This window comes from Lupinus angustifolius, chromosome LG02 (assembly GCF_001865875.1).
Source record: "Lupinus angustifolius cultivar Tanjil chromosome LG02, LupAngTanjil_v1.0, whole genome shotgun sequence".
Classification (NCBI taxonomy): Eukaryota; Viridiplantae; Streptophyta; class Magnoliopsida; order Fabales; family Fabaceae; genus Lupinus; species Lupinus angustifolius.
Genome location: NC_032010.1, coordinates 9772641 through 9778640, shown reverse-complemented (window position 1 = coordinate 9778640; position 6000 = coordinate 9772641). Strand labels below are relative to the sequence as shown.

Here is a 6000-nt window from a genome sequence, read left to right as displayed (position 1 = left end):
TTTTTAATTTTTTTTAAAATTGATATTTAAAAATGATTTATTAAATAATAATTTTTAAAAGAATTATTTTATTCAAATTAAAAAAAAGTGGGTTGGATATCCATCCGTCCAATCCACTAAAATGGATACATGGATAGAATGGATGGATTGGAATCCAGTGGATATGGATGGATTTGATAATTTAAAAATGTGATGTAATGAATTTATAGGGATTGGTGAATAGTTTTCTATTAATCCATTATGATCCAAATCCAAATCCATCCAAACCCATCCAATTGTCACCCCTACCAATTAGTGATTCTCTACTAAGATGAGAGAATTGTGTTTCAATGTTCTCACCAACTGGATCTTCAGCAAATTGCTTGTCGAACTGCATCTGCCTCTCAATTTCCCTCTTCTTATACCCTTGAATCTTCTTCAGCCGAAATAAATCATCTCCTTTTAGCTCATCCAACTCTCCCTTAATGTAAGTAATGGTATTCTCGAACCAGGCTTAACTACATTCTCAAGGGCATTCACTTTGCGGTTCTAGTCTTGATAGCCTCATCAAGCATAAGGAACGATGTTTGAAGTGAAGCATGCTCGACGAAAACCTCAATCGCCTTAATATTAGTCGTGCGACACTGCTGCACCTGTTGGCCACCTCTAGCCAATCTGGTGAGGTTATTCTTAGTGACCTCACCATTGCTGGTGTTCTCCAACTTAGGGAGCTTAACACCATCAACATTCTCTTGGCCAGAGCGAACCCTGAGGGAAGCTTCTCGAACATTCTCAAGCACAACATGTTTAACCTTGTCACCAACAACATACATAGCCTCACTTAATGCAAATGAAGAGGTTTTCATAATGTTACCCATTGATTCCTTTGTTGATACAATCTTCTTCAGTATCTGCCTGAATTGTATAGTGAGAGCACCACTCTCCTTCTTCAGAACATGCCAAGGTTCAATTTATGGCAACTTAACAAGATTCAATTTTGAATTCAAAACAAAACCCCAATTGAATTTTTAAAGACGGATACGAAATTTGGCAAAATGAAACAGTTTTTACAAGTAACTCTAATAAACACATAAAACAACTCAACATGGATTTCAGTTTTGTTTGATCATAAGTCAATATCTACTTAACAAGATTCAATTTTGAACTTGAGATCAAACACCCAGTTGATTTTAAAAGATGGGTATGAACTTGAGCAATGTATAAAACAATGTTTTGACATGTAACTGTAATACACACATAAAACAAGCAAACAGTGATTCAAGTTTTGTTTGATCATAAGTTAATACATAGGAAGATTCAACATTGAACTCAAGCAAAACACCAATTGATCATTGTACGAATCCAGTGTATACATGTAACTCAACTTAAATTAACAAGAGGGGAAATGGAACGAATGAAATTAAGGTTAGTAATTAATTGGAAAAATAAAATATCATTTGATAATGAAATTTGTTAAAAAGTAATTAATTGGAAAAGTATAAATATAGTTAAATTATCCACCAACAATAATTTTTGTTTTTGTTTTTGGGGTCTTCAATATGTTATTGCTGACGAAACAAATACTGGGCTATTTTTATTCTGGTGTTTGTCGTGTATGAAACTTACACTCACAAATAAAGAATTACACATCATCCCTGAGTGGAAAAAAATTTCATACATCCAGAACATAAGGGTGTTATTTAGATTTGTTATCATGTGAAATCTTAACTAAATATTAAATAAGAGGTGTTATATTACGTTTAATTAGTTTAAATAGATAAACTATCTGGTTAGGATGAATGATTTTATATAATTAATAATTATATTCAAGTAACATTTCTCCACCTTTTTTGGACTGAAGTAAAATGAAGCACTAGAGTAGTGCTACGTTCTATTTTTTATTTTTAAATAAACTGTTTGATTTACTTTTAAGATTATTGTGGTTTAACTGGGTTTAACATTGCTGGACTAAGATTTCCCTGATTCAAAGTGGTCCAACACATTATTTAGCTAAGACTGCAAACTATAGTCATTTTTAAGTCCGGACAAGTCGAGTCATCTAGTCCGGTCCTCACAACATTGCTATCATCTTATGGAAGTATAAGGGTGTTTTGGGGATTTTGTAAATATAATATTACGTAAATTATTTATTTGGCTCAACAAGTTAATTATTTTTCTCTCAATTTTATTTTGCTTACTTTGCTTCCTCAAATTTTGTTTCCCTACTAATCCTAACGTTAGGTATAGACTTGGACATCAACATGATATTTAACAAGAAAGACATAACATTAGCCATTGATTAATACTTCATCGTCTTCTACTCTTCTTTATTATACTAACTTAAACCTAGATATAACCTATCAATCTAAGTCTTTTTTTATAACCAACAAGGGTAGAGATGGCAAAACGACCGCTGATCCGTTTTGTCCGTGCCCACAAATGTCCGTAAAAATTTAAGTGGGTGCGAACATACCCACATGAGCTTAATGGATAAAATGGCATACACTACCTGTTTTATAATGGGCTAACGAATATGCGGGCGGCCTGCATGTATTGATGAATAATTTAAAAATAAAAAATTAATATAATAAAATAAAAAGAAACTAAATGAATTAGTTAAGAGAGAACAAAATTTAAAAGAAACTTTGATATCCTATATAAAGTTTACTAAATCCTATTACAACAACAAAAATTGAGATATTAAATCACATTATATAATAATAATTACCAACGGGCGTTGGTTCAAGTGGTACATGCTTGATTCCCCTTAAGCAAGAACCCGGGTTCGAGTCTTGTGGATGGAAAAAATGTCTGTTGGGAGAGTTAGCCTCACTTACCTGTGGATGTGCCTGGCTCGGACAGGATTGCCTCCAGTGTGAGGATACCTGTGGGAAACCAAAAAAACATTATATAATAATTTATTAAAAATTTTCTTCCTTTTTCCTTACATTATGTCCGCGGGCCACCCATGTAGTCTATTACAAATATTTGTGGGCTTCACGGGCAAAACGAGCAAAAGAACAAATTTTACATGCCCCGCCCATAGAAATTTGTGGGTTATGCTTGCAGGCCGGCGAGCAATACCCATTTTCCATCTATAACCAAGGGTATGAAAGAAGTCTTAGCCAACACCAAGATAATCTTAGATGCTTTTGGTTTAATATCACAAGATAATCTTGAACTTGACACGATTTTGATGAAGACACCAACATCACATAATATAAGAAAATGAAGAATACTTACGAAGACAATGAAGACAAAGCTTCAAGAATTCAAAATGTAAGTCTTTAGGTACTTTTATCTTTATACTCTAAACTATACACTTAGGGTTAGTTTGGGAGTTGGATTTTGGAGGGGAAGGAAGGGAAATGGAAGGCTTAGGAGCCATGAACCCTTAGTAGTAATGTTCAAAAGTATTTTAAAAGAAAATTGATAAACACAAGTATAAATGAAAACAATTTTCAAAATACTGTGTAATAGGTTACTAGATCTAAGTAACAAGTTAATATGGCTAAGTAATAGGTTACCAGAACTAAGTAACTGGTTATGTGAGTGAGAAACGAGTTATCCAACAAAAAATGATCAGGGTAATCGATTACATCATATGGGTAACCGATTACACAACACGGTAAATAATTATCCAGTTGGACAGAGCAGTTGGGTAATCGATTACACCTTTTGAGTAATCTATTAATGCATGTGACAATCAATTTCTCAGTTGGACAGACTAGTTGGGTAATCGATTACATCAATTAAGTAATCGATTACTAAGAGTTGTTACACCAGTTTTTAGATTCAAACTACATGGGTGTGATAAGAAAGGGGATATAGTCACTTGGAAAGAGTGTTTTCCAAAGAGTGATAAAGGTATTAGAAAGTGAGTAAGGTACAAGGAAATCTCGGGGTGAAAAATTGTAATTGATACTCTTAATATCTAGTGAAGAAACTCATGTGCTGCAAGAGTACTAGATGTAGCCTTCGGTAGACAAGAAAGTGAATCGTATAAAATCTATGTGTATCTCTTCTCCTTTATCTCCTTAATTTACTTGATTATTTTTTCTGCATAACTTTTCCGCTGCTATTAACTCTTGAATTCTGCAGAAAAATCTGTCATGATTTTTAAACAACTAATTCACTCTCCTCTTAGTTTCCATCTCAGTCTTACAAAATCATCTATGTTGCGAAAGATCTTCATCATTCTATAATTTCTTCTTCATTCACAATCCTCTACTTCTTCGACCTCACCTTTCTGAATCGTTTTCCCTTCTCTTTACAATATGGAAAATCAAGCCATCCAACCTCTAAATCTTACCCAAGATCTATCTTCTACATTTTTTATGCATCCAAATGAGAATCCTGGAGCCGCCATCGTTTCCAAGTTTCTCAATGGTGAAAATTATCATTCTTAGTCTTATGCCATGTTCATGTCCTTGAAGACCAAGAACAAGTTACATTTCATAGATAGCTCTCTTCTGAAGCCCTCTGTTGAAGATCCAACATCTCTTGCTTAGGACAGGTGCAATACCTTGGTGGTATCTTGGTTGATTCAATCATTTGATGCCTCAATTGCTTATAGTGTTCTATGGATGGATACGACTTTGGGGATATGGCAACATATAGATGAAAGGTATCATCAAGGGGACATATTTTATATTTCAGAATTGTTTAGTGAAATACATACATATAAGCAAGGCAAACTTAGTGTAGAAGCATATTATAACCACATAAAGGGGCTATGACAGGAATTGGATAATTTCAGGCCAATTCCATCATGTGTCTGCTACATTTGATTCCCACCATAAAAGGATATAAGGAAAATAACTATGTTATTTGCTTCCTTAAGGGTCTCAATGACCAATATGAGGGAGTAAGATCCCAGATTATGTTGATGGATCCTCTCCCTTCTATAAATAAGGCCTTCTCACTTCTAACTCACCAAGAAAGGAACATTAACTCACATTATGGTGAACCAAAAGTCTTATTGAATACTACTGATATTAGATACAATAGTAATAGCAATGAATTTGGAGATACCTTTAAAGGCAATAGAGGAAAGCGTACAAGCACTAGAAGACGAGGTTCAACAAGAATTGCAGGTGGAAGAGGAACCAAAGTTTGTAGTTTTTGTCATAAAGCAGGTCACATAGTTGACAAGAAACATGGATTTCTCCCTAGTAACTTCAAGAACTAAAGCATCAACAATGTGACTTCAATAGAGGAAGAATCTTACAACCTTCAGTCACAAAATGAAACAAAGGAACAACCCAAATTTAACAAGGATGATGCACCGAGTTCATGGGTTAACATCACCCCTCAACAACACCAGACCATGTTGTCAATATTGCAACAATCTACTTCAAAGACTCCTCATAATGCAAACCAGTTTTGCTCACACAATGATGGTTCCAATGATAAAGGTACTAAATGTCTATTGAATTACTACACTAAAATCTTTGATTGATATATTGACACAGAAACTAAAGACCATGTTTGCCACACACACTCTCACAATTCTAGACCTACAAGAAAATTAATCCCATCCATATAACTTTGCCTAATGGTAGTCAAATATCCACCACAATCTTAGAGAGTATCATGTTTTCTTCCAATTTACACATAACTGATGTTCTATATATTCCTTGCTTGCATTATAACTTGATTTCTATTTCAAATTTAGTTAACACCATTCTTTGCCAATTAACATTTATCAAAAACTATTGTCATATCCATGATTCTTCATCCTTGAAGATGATTGTTGTAGCTGAGTTGAAGAATGGTCTCTTTGCAATGAAAGAATCTGTCAAGACTTTACCAACCATATCTGTTAAAATGCAGCATAGGAAAATTAGTGCTTTTATTGTATATGACAATAACACTTTCCATAATAGATTGAGACATCTCTCTCATAATAAGATGACTATTATGCAAAAATTGTTTTCTTTCATCAAGTGTAATAGAACATTGGATCTCTGTCATATTTGTCATTTAGCTAAACAAAGGAAATTACCTTATAATGTCAAT

The 6000-nt window shown here is 33.8% G+C and overlaps 1 pseudogene; it reads right to left on the bottom strand.

Annotated features, from left to right (window-relative positions):
• Window positions 239-950, bottom strand: LOC109326723 (annotated as a pseudogene).